Below are 14,824 nucleotides of genomic sequence, written 5' to 3' on the forward strand. Positions count from 1 at the left end.
TCGTTCTGTAAGAACATTGCCAATAAAGCTACGCCTTCGCAAGCGACAAACATCTCAACAGCCCGCATTCACTCGCGACTCCGAGAGTAGGCCTGTCACGACACCGAGCGTAGGCCTAGCAAGGCGGACGCTGTCGCTAGCGCCGTTCGCGATCAAACGCGAGCTGATCGTCGAGCACTTATTTTTATCAACACGATTAAAACTTTTACGCTGATGACACGCGTTTACATGCGCAATTGGTTTTCTCGTAGGCCTCGATTTGACGAGCAACGGTGGAAGCGAAGTCGGCCGGTTCGCCGAGACGGCCTGTGCGGCTGTTAGCTGCGAAGTGGCCTTCCATCACGGCTCGATATCTCGCTAGTGGTTCGGAAACGGGCGCCGCCTTGCACAAATGACACACTTCAAACGTCATGAGTTATTTGATGTCAGAAAGAAAGTTTAACCAACGTTTTTCATGATCGGAGCCGTCCGAACGTAGTGCAACAAACGCGCAAACAAACAAACAAGCAACAAACGCGCCACTAGCGGCGTGACGTCAGGCGTCTCCCGCGCTACCATTGGCTGCGGCCGTCAGACCGACGCGGCAGCCGCGCGGCTACATTCAGCAAGTTGGATGCCCGTGCGGCGTGCGAATCGTCTCCGCACGCTGATGGAACCTGTTGGGCGTCTGTCGGATGCGGCTGTTGGCACGAACAGCCGTACGACGAATCGCATCCGAATTCGCACCATGTGTCCAGCGCTTTACACAGCGGGTTTGGCTAAGGCTCACCAAAGACAATTACTGAAAAAGGAGAAAAGAGCCTGACTGAAAGAAAAATAGTGCGAGAGACACACGAGTTGGCAATTTCCGTTCTTCCGAGGCATCTGCACAGGAAACGCGCGTGGTGCCCATGTCTCGGTGCAACTTCTGTGCGGCGGTGGCGACGAGCGTGGGCGCCTCTCGCCACGACTCGCGACAAGCGGCGCCCGAAGGTGACGCGACCGACTGACGCGATGCCTCCTCCTTGCACCCCCCTTGGGACGGCATCGCAGGGGCAGTGCTTTCTACTGATGGGCAAGGGAAATCCGCGAGACCTCGAAGAAGGTCAGCCGACACAATGGTACCGTGGATGGGGCCCTGCAGTGACGAACCGGCCTCCCGGTTCTGGCTCTGCATGAATTCAAGGCTCTGCATGGCATCGGAACGACGGCCACCCACGAAAGGAGAAAGTGGTGTCACCCGAGCGTACGAAGCGTCACACACACACACACACACACACACACACACACACACACACACACACACACACACACACACACACACACACACACACACACACGCACGCACGCACGCACGCACACACACACACACACACGCACGCACACAAGAAAAAAGGCGCCTCCGATGCTGCGGGGCGCCCAGCAGCAACACCAGCAGGACGACTGAATGCGGTTGCCAGAAAACGGCCGAGCACGACCATTGCGCGCGGCTGCGCCAACGCTAAAAAAGAGCCGGGAGCCAAACTTTCTGATTTATTTATTTATCGATCGATTGATCCATGCCTGATTGATATGCAACAAGTGTCGCTAGCATTTGCACGAGACCAACCAAGCAGTTTCGAGCGCAAAAATGCAGAGGAAGCGTGGTCGCGGCATCTACACGAGGGTCCCCACAGAGTGCTCCTGGTTTGTTCGTTTCTTTGACGACTCGTGTTCGCTCCAACGACTAAATTTCTCAAGCCGTCAAGGAGAGCCATGAAGGAGAAATGGCAAAAAAAGAAAAAGATGAAAAACACTCGCTACACCCGCGCGACATACTCCGGAGGCGCAATGTGGTGATTCTAAGCTTACTATACAACGTGCTTCCTTAGGTTTATAATCATCCGCTTGTAACTACGAAACGAACAATGAACATTCATTACAATGTTAGAGAGGACATATACAAACTTAATATTTATCACACGCCGTAGACAGATACGCCAACGTATCGTACAGTTGCTCCCGGCGAAGTCGGTGCCTAGTGTTCAAAAGAATATCCGCCATACATTATTATACATTCGGTCGCTAATAACATTTTTCCACTGTCAACACAAGGGCACATTCAGAATGACGGGCGCGCCGCCTTACAGCATCGCTGTCAGCAATGCGTATGACGAACTTTGAAAAGTATGACACCGTGACTTCGTAATCGACAAAACAGTAGGCCTACTTGTGTTCTGTATATCATCGTCCGGACAGCTATACGAATGTGCCTGCCTAATATATAGTCGAAAATTATCTCAGCTCAAATTAATTGAGAGAGCTTTCTCTTTTTCGCGCTGTAAGTACCTGACAAATACCTGACGGCGACCTTAACGTTCCATTCAAGTGTCTTTAATGGTGCTAGCCTGTAGCGTTTGGTGAACTTTTCGTTGAATTAGTAGACTTCAGGTTAAAGTTGTGGTGACGTCAGATTTGCGGCATACGCGTTCTTTTTTGCAAACGTGTCTTAATTTATTGCTTCAGGAAGCACGATACAGGCCCCAAGATTTATATATTCTGGCTAAATAATTTAATATCGCCTTATTTATGTGAACGACTTTAGGCCTCGGTTTCTGGACACCGAGTTGGACAGTGACGTCAATGTGTAGGAAGCTTGAACACTTGGGCCCACAAAGCTGTGACGCTCGCAGTGCTGCATCGTCTGCTCTCGCTCGCACACGCGAGCATCCGTCCGGACGCCTTCAACACTCGCTGAATCTCACTCCTGCAGTTTTTTTTTCTTTTTTTTTACCACAAAAAAACGTTTTAATATAGTTGTTTGCGGAGTACCGTGTTAGCGGACCATGGTATCGACATCTCGTGACGCTTTGTGCGCCCACAATTATAGGTGCGTTACTTTGTTTTCACTGTGTAACCGTGGTGAAAAAATGTTGAAAAAGGCAACGCATTCGGAACTATGCCGCTGCCGAGAATTAACACCAGCAGAGAAGCAGAACACATTAGGTTTCTGCAACAACAATTCTGTGCTCGCCTGGTCCATCTTAGCGCCGCCAGGTGGCTCCACCTATCCGGTTTCTCACGTTTACGGCTACGGTAGCCCAGTATGCTAAAGCAAAGAAGTGTGCGGACAAACTGAACTTTTTTTTTAATGCGGCTTTCGCAGGTTCGCGTGACGATGCGAAGTACTTGGCAAAATGCGAGCAAGTTTGGCAACTTCGGCAACACGCTGAGAAAACATTTCCCCGAAGGGGAGTATGAGGAAGTGCGAAGCACGGGCTGATGCTATGAGGCGGCGCGCACGACTAAACTGCAGAGCCGAGCGAAGGAGACGGCAGCGAGAGAGCACGCGCCAGCCGACCCACGGAGGTCTGGCCGTTTTTAAGTGCAAAGCACTTTCACTGATGATGATGATCTGTCTTCCGAACTCGTTCCAAAGAACCCGCAACGCGTTCAACTTGTTGGCGGCGTTGCGCACGCCCGAGATGGGGCTCAGGTTGTTGTCGAACCACAGTCGATCGCACACCGCGCAGCTATATCCGAAGCTGCGGTCCAGGAAGTCTCGCTTGAAGCGCGCGTCCGGCCAATCGAATTCGAGGGCCCGTGCTCGCTCGCGCATCGCGCGTCCCCGCGCCAGATCGGCTTCGGGGTGCTCGGCTCGCTTCGCACGCTTTCGTTCGGCGTCTCGCCGCCGGCCTGCATCACCACAGGCAATGCGCGGGGCGCGCGCAGCCACGGAGCGGAGGGCGGAGCGCGCGCAGTCACGTGGGGCGTGACGTCGCTGCGCCGTTGCTACAGACGCTCCTCTCCTCTGCTCGCGCCGTTGCTATGGGACGGCGGACACAGGGTCGCTTATAAAGTGCATTCGCACTTAAAACGAGTGTAACGTTCGCAGCCGATGCTCTCTTGGCTTTCCCAACGTTGGCTTGCCCGGTGCGGCGGAGCTGCGGATCACCGCTCTTTGCACGTCACTCTAATATGCACTTAAGCTTTCGTTACGCTTCCTGCACAGTGACGTCGGTGTCAGCCGCGCTAGCGATGGGTCTCGATCACGTGAATGAGCATTTAGGCACACTTTAGAAGCGAATTAAAATATATTCAAAACGTTTGCCATGTCCAACACTTCGTGCTGGGTGTCCTTGCATACAGAAGTCTACAGCAGGATTTTTATAGCCTGAAAATTTGGTGTCTCCACCCCTTCAATGTTTGGTCGTCGACTTGCATAGATTCAGTGTACTCATACAATCCACCAGGACCGGCTTGTTCACTGTCGTCCACTTCCATTATTCACGAAGCAAGCAAGCGCACGTCCTTTGTCGCACGAATCCCAGAGCACTAACTGACGACATTCCTAGGGCGCCGGCACATACGAGTGAGGGCTCAGAGCTCGACCATTGTCAGAGCGAGCGCCGCACGCAGGGGAGGCCGGTGCGAGGTGCGCCGCGCGATGATGATGATGAGCGCACGTTACACGTCACCTGGCGCTGACGTATAACCGTGCAGGTCGCGGGACAAAACGAGAGCGCCGGGTGCGCGCGCGCGACGCGATCGCCACTGGAGGAAAGGGAGACACGGCGCACACTATAGAGTGACGTCAGCCCTTCCCTCACACCCTACTGAGATGATGCACTAGTGCTTAGTAATGAGTCGACTGATCAGTGAAAGAAGACTGTTCTGTAGTGGGTATGCGTCATCTTGATGGCGCATACCCACATAGCCACGTACCCACTCTCTCAGTGAACGCACCCAATTAATTTTCATTAATTATCCTGAGAGTTCATTTACCCCTATCTTTACTAAACGTGTGCTCCGATATCATATGTATCCTATCCTAGCCCTCGAGATTCCCGTCTTTCATTCATATGTATGCTATACAACTCTTAACGTGAACCACTACCTCCTTTTTAAATGAGTTTTATATTTTATTGGGGCCTCATAACCTTCGAGCCAACGCTCAACTTCGGGCTGGCACGAGGCAACTTCCAATGTGTTCCTTGAGAAACGTAATGTCGTTAGGTGCTAACGCCATAGAATGAAGCCGAGGTGCAAGTAAATAAAACGACTCGTATCTTGATGCGGGTTCCAAGCCAAGGGAGCTGCGTACGTTACTATGCATGCTCATGGGCGCCGCGCCATCAGCGGCTGTCGGCAGTGATGCGACCCGAAATATTAGATCACCGTTACGTCACACAGCAGGTTCGCTGTCAAGAAAGGCGACAACCCACGACGACGCTTCAGTGTCATCGCGTGTTGATTAAAATGCTTAGAGCACCACCGGCAGTTTGAGGTATCTTGAGACACAAAAAAGTTCCGAACCACCAGACGATCGAAAGCGGTAAAACTGTGTCAATACCATGATCGAGCGGTTAAACAGCAAACCCATGACTCAACGGGTTGACATCTCAGGTCACCAGAAAATGACAGTTCTGACAAATTTCGCGATCACGCTTTCCGCACACGCCAGGCCGTGCGCACAAAGTCGTCTATATAAGCTATGTGCTTTCAGAACATATCCGGCAATCTGCTGCCGTTCTCGAGGGCGCGGCTTCGATTCCTGGCTGCAGAAGCAGCCAGCAATGACGGAGAAATGCAACATAAGTCGTGCACGTTAGGCACACGTTGAATAGCTTTGCAGGTATGGGCAACATATCTCATATATAGTGACAGAGTTTCTTTGGGAATTTACTGAACCCCATATGAACAAACCAGTCTGCAGACCATATAGAGTCCGCAAGTTAAAGCATATCAGAGCGCGAAATACAATATAACAAGCCAGAGGTCATACACGTGCATCACTTAGACGTCAACTAATCCGAAACTATAGAGTGCAATCGCTTCGTCAACGCCAGTTGTGCGTTGAATACGGGATTATAAGAACAAAGCTCGCCCTGTCAGCATGCTAGTGCATAAAGCACACACACTTACGAAAAATGCCGATTTGACGGTACAAAAAGCGCAAACGCAGTGTTTAAGATGCTAAAGTGCAATATGTAGGGTACTAATACTCAGACACCCGCCGTCTAGTTGTTATGGTGCTTGACTGCTGACGCGAAGGTCGCGGGATGGAACCGTCGCGGTGGCCGCATTTCGATGGAGGCAAAGGGTTTAAGATTAATGTGCACAATAACGAACCCCAGGCGGTCGAAATTTTGGGAGCCCTCCAACATGGCGTCTCTCATAATCATATCATGGCTGTGGCACGTAAAACCCCAACAATTATTATCAGCAGCAATACTCTGACATCGCTCACCTATATATGGCCAAGTAAAGTCGATATATACTCAAAGCCTACATAATATCTCTAAAGGCTGTCCTTTAACCGCGCTTCGCGTTCATGTGTGCCTAATTTCGCGCACAACCTTTCCGGTTGAAGTGTACAAACCTGTGCACTCTGCATAGCTTCACACTGTCACAGCAGCTGTCGACGTCCGGTGAACTTTCGGAGCGCTCCGCGTAAGTTTTTTTTTTTTCGTAGAAACGTCTAAATTTGTACTCACCTTTGCTTGTTTCGTATACCTCACCACGTGCACGCTGTGTGCTTTGCAGCACGTGCAAACTCTGTGCGTATACGCAGTTCATTGATGCCAATTATGAAGGCATCCTCTTCGTCAAGCAGCGTTTCTTCCTTCGTTGTAATAAGGCAGGGAAACAATACGACATCATTTTATTCCATCCGTTCTTGATGGAATCATTACTTAGCAACACGTCATCGACACCATCTGGTGGGCTAACCGCTTTTGTGTATAGATGCCCTGCGTATCCAAACGAACGACTAACATCACGTCGAGCGTTAATTGTGAGTAAATTTCCAGCAACACAGCATTGACAGTCATTCGCCAAACCACCCCTGTCGAGGAAAAACACCATTCGCCTAAACGGGCTGCTTCAGAAGAATTCTGCGCATTGTAATTTTTTTCTTGAAATTCGTTTACGAAACTTGTGACCATGTACTTTGATTTAGGTGCACGTTAAAGAACCCCAGGTGGTCAGAATTTCCGGAGCCCTCCACTGCGGCGTCTCTCATAATCATATCGTGGGGTTTTGAGACGTTAAACCCCAACAGTTATTACTATACGAAACTTAAGAAGGAGAGCACGGGGAAGTAAAAACCCAATAACAAAACCCGGCTTCGTCAAAAGCAAACCGTCAGCGACAGTCCTCGACGTCTGTCCTTGGAACGACCTTTGTTCTAACGCTTCGACAGAGCGCGAAAAAGAAAAAAAAAAGCGCAGAAAAGAACAGAGCGACGCGCGGGCGGAAAGTGAAACTAGGCAAAGTGTCCGTCGTTGGCGCGCGGGAGAGGAGGTGGCCGCCCGCGTTCAAGCGCGACCGCGGCGCACTTCAGGGCTGCCGCCGCGGCGTGCGCGCGCAAACAAGCCGCGGCCGCGCACAATCCTCCCCGACCTCGAAGGACGCTACCGTGCCGACTGCACGCGCGCTCGCGTCGACCGGCCGTCGCGTCACTGGCCGTCAGCAGTGGCGCGCGTGCACGGACGCACATACACGCGCAGCCAGCGCGTGTATGTGCGCACCAATATATGTGTCGCGTATGGTTAAACGTGCGTTAGCCGCACGCCGACTAACGAAGGAATATCGCATCGGGTATTGATCGGTCCTTCCCTCCGTTCGGGTGTCTTCGGATGGACGAAAGAACTGGAATGAAACATTTCGCTGCCAAAACGTGCGTCTCCTCGCGTTTTAGACACGCGTTTGTGCACAAGAACAAGTGTACGCGGAAGAAAACAAATAAGAAACAGCGCTAACACGTCGACACGCGAGAGAAAACAAAAAGATAGGTTTCCGAGGACCGTTAATTGTAAAATGGAATAAGTTGACAACAGACGTGGTCACAGCTGGCCTGCTGACTTATTTTACAGTGCCTTGTTCACCTCAGTAATAATTCCAAGAATGACAGTGCGGGTCATGTATAAATAAATAAATAAATAAATAAATAAATAAATAAATAAATAAATAAATAAATAAATAAATAAATAAATACACAATAAAGAGAAACGCAGAATTAGTCTAGTTTGATAAAGTATTCTTAAATAACTCTACTTTTTTTATTTCGCGCGATTAAACTGAATGCTGTTTCATTCCTTTTTTTTTAAATTTTATTTCGCGCCGGACCCTCAAGGCCGGTACGTCAGTGTGACGTCACGAATTTCGCAGCACCTTTCGCATTTCGACCACTGCGTTTCAGTAAAAAAAAGTGTTTAGAAATTCTCAAGTTGATCATTTGGCTGCTTCAAAATAGAATATAGGCCATTTTTACCGACAGAAGTATGGCTATAGACTCGAGCAGGACAGGGTCAGAATCGATGGGCAAGCAATAAGTATGGGAACTAGAAGTGGGCGCGCGCCCGTGTTTCGTTCTCGCGTCCCTTAATTCTGGCGCACTAAGCGTGTTGACGCGGTAAGAGACGCTGTTTTTGGTATTGCGGACGACTGATTTACCAACGCAGCTCAATTATTTTTTTCTCTCTTTAGCGTCCCTTTATGTTATGCGAAATATACGAGAATTTGACACAGTATAATCGCTACTGGAGACCGCAGGATCAATATTGGTTCAGTCAAAAAAAAAAACTGAAACAATAAAAATTAGGTTTTAACATCCTGAAAGGAGGAAACGGGAGTGGAAATTAGGTCACGACGGAGGTCAGCCTGGGGTATACGGGAACGAGAGATGTTACGAGGGCTGACAATGAGGACAAAGGGCGTGTATAAACACGGCCACTTGACAAATGGCCCTCTCGCAACCGTTAGTCATGAGGACCCTTGCCGGGCCGGAACGCAAGTTACGCGGATGGCTCTGCAACTCAATTTAGAGTCTGGCGCGTCCAGTGAACAGCGGCCGATTGCCAGCTTTTGATAAACAAGCTGCCAAGCGCTCGCGCGCGTAGTGGGGGCAAACGCATATAACGCGGTGCACTGCTGCTTCGGGCACATCACAACTATTTGGAAAAGTCGGGCACGGCGATGTAGTTTCGGACTCGGAAACAGAGGTGGAGAACAACACGTTTGAACGTTATGCTGGAGGCGCTAGCATGGTTGCTCCATATATGGCTTTGTAAAGGAAACGGCTCATCGTATTCTTCAGTAGACAAAGCACGCTCGACTTCGCCGACTGCAATGAGGCATTAGAAAAAAACAGATGAGGGCTAATTGTGCGAAGACAGCTATAATGATAGCGCGCTGTGTATTGCGTGTATACCTGCTGATCACATTCAACACGTTTGCAGTGAGGATAAAGTTGGTGTCAGGTTCGGAGAATGGGGAGGGAACGCGTGTATGCCACCATTTGAGGCGTTTCACTTAGATTCATCGGCAAGGCCTTTCCCGTGCCGGTCGCTTAATGTCCAGCCAACCAGTGGCACCAAAACAAAGCACACGCACGCACACCAACACCAATGCAGTAACACAACAGTCATAGATAAAAACTCTCAATGAGCTCTGTATCCCGCGGTATTAGAAGAATCGATTTAAGGGACCAGATGCTGACGACCGTGTACTGCCATCGATGTTACTCAATATAAGCCGTAAGCCCGCAAATGGCTATTCAAAAGACTGAGTGGTGCAAACATTACGGCGCAGCGCGGCTTCAGTAAACGGTTTGATGGGATGTTGAGGCCGCCGTTCTCCTCGACAATGTCGACAGTGCTTAAATAAATAGTGCTGCGAGAACCACGAATCTTCAAAACGGAATATAGGGACGAATCCGTGTCGACAAGTGCGCGGAAGCCCTTCCGCGCATGGAGAAGAAAGGGGAGGAGAGAAATTTATTTTCGGGACCCTTCCGCTTTATCTGCAACGCGGAGTGAAAACCTACCAACTCGTGGCGCACAACCGGTTCAGTTAATCACACCGAGAATCATTAGACAGCATGCGGTTAAGAGCTGAGCGCTTTCGTTTTTTTTTTTTTTTTTTTTTGTTCTGTAGTGAAGCTCCGTGTTGGCCTTGCTTCCACGTTTATATTCGTCGTGCGAGTACTCTTTAAGCGACAACACGTGCACGGAACTGAAGGGTTAGTTATTTCCCTGGGGCAACCTGCGCAACCACCAGCGAGAGCTTATCAAGAACAACCGTTTGTGCCGCCGATCATATGTCTGGTGTGGCTGAAAACTTCGCCCCAACGAGCCACGTTCGTTTTCAAGCTAAATGAGCATACAAAAAGTCGCACGTGGACAAGTCCGGACTGCGAAGCACAGGATTTCAGGGCTGAGACCACGACGCAGTTTCTCGATTACTGCATGGACTCTTCTTCTTTTTTTTTTTTCCGCAGTGGTACTTTCGCAAAGCTGTTAAGTACCTTCAACGACCAGCAGTAAAAAATGATCAAGCTATAATTCATTAATGAGCTTCTGATATAAATAAAGCAAATTCTTGTGGCGTAATCTAAATACAAGTTGAACAAACTTGTCAAAGGAAGGAGTTTATTCCGGCTATGTAAGTTATATGTGCCGCTTACAGTATATACACGCTCAGGTGGCGCCTGTGAAAACGGCCGACGCAGGGACCCATTCTTCAATATGACGGCTGCGAAAGTTCTGCCGCGAGTCACTAACAAAAGATGTACAGAAAACAGAAAAGTTAACTTAGTTAAGGCTGCTCTCAGGCAAGAAAATGCTATGCCACTTTTTATGGCCTTTCAACGTGCCGAACTATAGCTAATAAGTAATGGTTTTCCCGTTCGTGAGTTGTATGACCAGCAGACATGACACGCTGCGGCAGCCCTGTCACGCACTCCTCCATCTTATTCATTTCCACTCCCGTTTTGAGCACGTGCAAGTTTCTACCAATACATCTTATCTGGCTGTTATTACCCTCGGGTATATTTTTTTAAAGCGTCTAAGCTTGTCCTATCGCTTGACTGTGCACGAATTTCGCTCTTTGATGATAATGCATTTAACTGTTATTTCATTTCAGCGGCGCTCGCGGGTGCGTGGGTGCATATTATATATATATATATATATATATATATATATATATATATATATATATATATATATATATATATATATATATATATATATATATATAAAGTATTTTGTGAAATACATTTAGTTGCGAGTGTCGTGTCTCTCTTGTCCCATTTGTGCTCGTCAAAAATGCGCTACTTCACCATACCGTATCAATCAGCCGCTTGCAGCAGACCCTCTACACTGGCCCTCTACAGCTCGACGCAATTGGTCCGCAGTCACCCAAGGCTCGGCTGCGAGATTCTGGCCAGTTGCGCATGCGAACCATATCACTATATAGCCGAAGAGGCGAGACAGGGCTGCAAAGGCGTGTACTTACAGCTTGGACCGCGTACCCAACGATGGCGCCTTGATCGCCCTACAGGCTCATGCCTTTCCAGGATCCTCGGTGGGCTGCGGCTGCGCGGACAGGATCTGCACATGCAAGGAAAGCGGGACGCATCGCAGTTTCAAAAACGGCCGTATAGCATAAAATGGTGCAACGTTCCTTTAAGGCCACTGAGGACGCTAAGGTGATCGTATGTTTGTGTGTTCGCCGCTGCGTCCTGTCGAAACCATTATAGACAGCTTAAACCGACGTACGGACATGGTGTACCACTAATGCGTTGGACTTTCTTCTCTCTCTTTCTAACAGCTCTGTCGCCAACCAAACATGGCTACAAGCTGTGTTCGCTATCGATACTTCGCCGTCATGCACACGTGGTAGCCGACAGTAGATTACGTGGAATGTAGGCAACATAATCAATGTCTAAATATATACGTTGACTATTCGTGCTTCGTTCTTTCAGACGTGAAAAGCGCGCAGGCGCGCACCTAAAGATTATAACGGGACACGTGTCATTGATATGAGGTGTCTGTGGGAGGCCTTTGCCCTGCAGAAGTCGCGACTTCAAATTATGATGATGATGGTGAATGCTTGATTCGTATATTGAAGCTACAAGGGTGCAACAATCCCGAGCTTCACAGGCCATATTTCTTTGACGCTTCTTATAGAAATGAAAACTGAAAAACACGTCCCCCCCCTCTCTCTCTCTCTCTCTCTTTATTTAACAAAGTAATTTCGTCGCACTTTAGCAAAGCTTTTGCCTATTTCAGGCTAGTGCTTGGAGCCTCTGTGACCATAAATTTTAGCAAAATTCTAAAGGAACTCGGAAGAGGCTGAAGTCATCTGTACACGTGCTTTAGCGAGAAACGGTCGAGCAGCGAAAATACCAGAGGGCGAGCTTCGCGAATTCAAATCGCGCGCACCCACGCGCCATCTGCCGCGCCACGGGGCGCGAAGACGCCCACACATCGGAGTACCAGACGCTCGTCAATAAGGTCAGGTGCAGGTAGCTTGCTGCAACCCGATCGTAACAGTGGATCGCAGTAAAGGCAGCAAATCTCGGAAGACACACTGTGGCGTACAGTCGGACGCCGCGTGTCGCGCCAATGCTCTGCCTTGGGCGCGATATGCACCGCAGCCGGCGTTCCTAATCCGTTCCTAATCCCACAATTAGGCACAACCCTCTTGCAGTAATTTGTGTACAGGCCGCTATTAATGGAGTACTGTCACCAGGAATGACCTGGGAAGCCACGGTGTTTTGTTTAACTGCTGAAACATCAAAACCAAGATTTAACAAATTTCTTTATATAACGAATTTCTTCGCTGACAGCACTTCTTTGTATCGAGTTTCGACTATGTGTATATAATGCTTGCGTATGACACACGGGTCTTTATTTCGCTGATCACGGCGTACCGCGGCAACGCGAAAGTTGCATTTGACAAGGCCCTGTTCTGCCTTTTGTCAGTACGAAGTTTGAATACGAAATAATAGTAATATTCATTGACGGTGTGGCTGAAGCGAAACCATCATCACTTTCCCCGAGGAAGCATTTCAACTGGTAAAGTGAAGCGCAATAAGCTGGACAGAGAGGTGAGTCAGACGGAGGGAGCGCTCACCTTTCTGTCCCGATTATCGCTCTTCACTTTAACAAGTATGCAATGCATCACCAACAGGCCCAAACTTCTACTCTTATAAAGCATTTTATTGTTATTTTCTGTCCCTAAAACACCAACAGAGTGAGGGACAGCGTGCCCTAATGATGAGTAAACCAGTGATCCCTAATGGCATTGAGATACAAGCCGACTCTATACGCCGGTGGATAGAGTGACAGCCATGGAGTGAAGTTGACGCCGAATGTGCGGCGTCCCCTTGTCGACTTTTGAGCCAGTCACGGTATTTGTGCCCATCCTCAGCACGACGAGGGGAGCCAACAGTGGACACAGGCCCGGGTACCGGTCAAGAGAGGCCTTGGGCAAGGAGTCGACCGCCGACGGGAGGCAGTGCGCGCCACTCCAAGTGCGAGCGCTGAAAGGGGCCCCGAAGAGCAGCCAGCCAGAAAGGAAGGCGCGCGGAGAGAGCGGTCAACGTGGGCCGCTTCGACCGGAACAAATAAATAGGATGGGGCCCGAAAGGCACCCCGTGAAGCAACAAGGGAGCAGTCCCGGATTCTTTCTTTCCACCGAGAGGGAAAACGCGATCGGTGGCAAGTAGCGTCGAGAAGTCGCTCCGGCCCCCGGGAAACGCACGACACAGACGCGAGGGGCACCGTTATAAGAGGGCGAGGAGGTAATGGCAGCCGGCCCCGCAGAGGCGAAAAGGGGGCGAAACCAAGGCGCCAGATCTTCCCGCCGCAAGGGAGCCAGAAACAAACTCACACAACCGTAGTCACCCGTCTCGAGCCCAGGATGAAGCCCTAAGACAAAGACAAGCTAAACCGACGCCGACCGAGCCAATCCAGAAAGGTTTCCCTATCCGGGAACAAGAAGAATGAGCTTAGCAGCGCCGAGATGAAAGTAAAGCCAAGGGAAAGAAAGCGAAATAAGGAAGACCGGGCGTCGGCTCCTTTCCCCAATCGATACGCTGTCTGTGAACATTGCCTTGTTTCTTCGCCGTTTGAGCCTTTTTTATGCCCGTGTCGACTACCCGCGTTCTCGGCCTCTTGCCCGCCCACTCCTCAACCAGCTTCCTTTTTTATTTCACTCTCTCTCCCTCGTCCGTTTTCTTTCTTCGTCGGGAGTGCAGCAGCGGGCCAAGTAAGCGCCATCCAGCCACTTCGGTCATGCAATCGAGAGGCGCGGGAGAGCAACCCTGTGGCACGGGGTTGCCAGACCGAGTCCTGTTATCGACCAAAGCTGTTTCCAGCCAGGCCTGGAAGGCAAGCGAGAAGGCCGCCTTTCTCATCCACCCACCTTTATTTCTGCGTCTGTGCATCCTCCCTCTCTCCGCCTTCTCTTTCCCTCTCATTTTTCTTGCCAGTCCTTGGAAATCGGCGGGCAGGCTAGCTCCGGTGCTTACTTCAGTTACCACACTATTCGCTTTGGGATTTGCGTCCCTTCTCTTTTTGCCCGCCGGCCTCATCTTTCTGCTTGTTTTGCGGCTCTTCGCTTTTCCATTCTCCCCGAGCGCGCTCCTCCGCTCCTTCAGTCTTTGCGCACTCCCCAGTCAAATGGGAAAGCCGAGGTACTTTCTTGAGACTGCAATCTCCAAGCGAATGCAATGGGGTTCCAAGGCATTTCTCCCCTTCCACTCTCCCTCTCTCTCTTACTAACTCATTCACTCTTGTTTTTTTGTCTCCGTCGCCCGAGAACGAAAACTTTAAGGGGTCTGTTTCTGTTTCGCCCAGTGCAGGCACGGGAATGCCTGAACTGAATGGTCTTTTGCGCAAACAGTCTGCGCCTCGCTTCTTCACTGGTTTCTTGCAAAAGTCAGACTCGAGAGAGTTGGGTTGTTTTCAGGAAGCGAGATGGGCCCGGCCGTCGAGACGCAGCGACATTGCGATGGAGTATGCCGCTCTCCTTGCTCAACGTGATTTTCTTTTTTTTACTTGTTCGAGCACGACGC

General features: G+C 49.9%; 1 protein-coding gene across 1 annotated transcript in view; it reads right to left on the bottom strand.

The window, feature by feature from the left end:
• Window positions 1-11,348, bottom strand: part of LOC119405144 (zinc finger MIZ domain-containing protein 2) — a 155,101-nt gene extending 143,753 nt beyond the window's left edge. The window contains exon 1 of the mRNA XM_037671971.2: window positions 11,257-11,348. The gene's annotated coding sequence lies outside the window, so the exon portion shown is untranslated. The remainder of the gene's footprint in view (window positions 1-11,256) is intronic.
• Between the last annotated feature and the right edge of the window lie 3,476 nt (window positions 11,349-14,824).

The sequence above is a fragment of the Rhipicephalus sanguineus genome, chromosome 1 (genome assembly GCF_013339695.2).
Source record: "Rhipicephalus sanguineus isolate Rsan-2018 chromosome 1, BIME_Rsan_1.4, whole genome shotgun sequence".
Classification (NCBI taxonomy): Eukaryota; Metazoa; Arthropoda; class Arachnida; order Ixodida; family Ixodidae; genus Rhipicephalus; species Rhipicephalus sanguineus.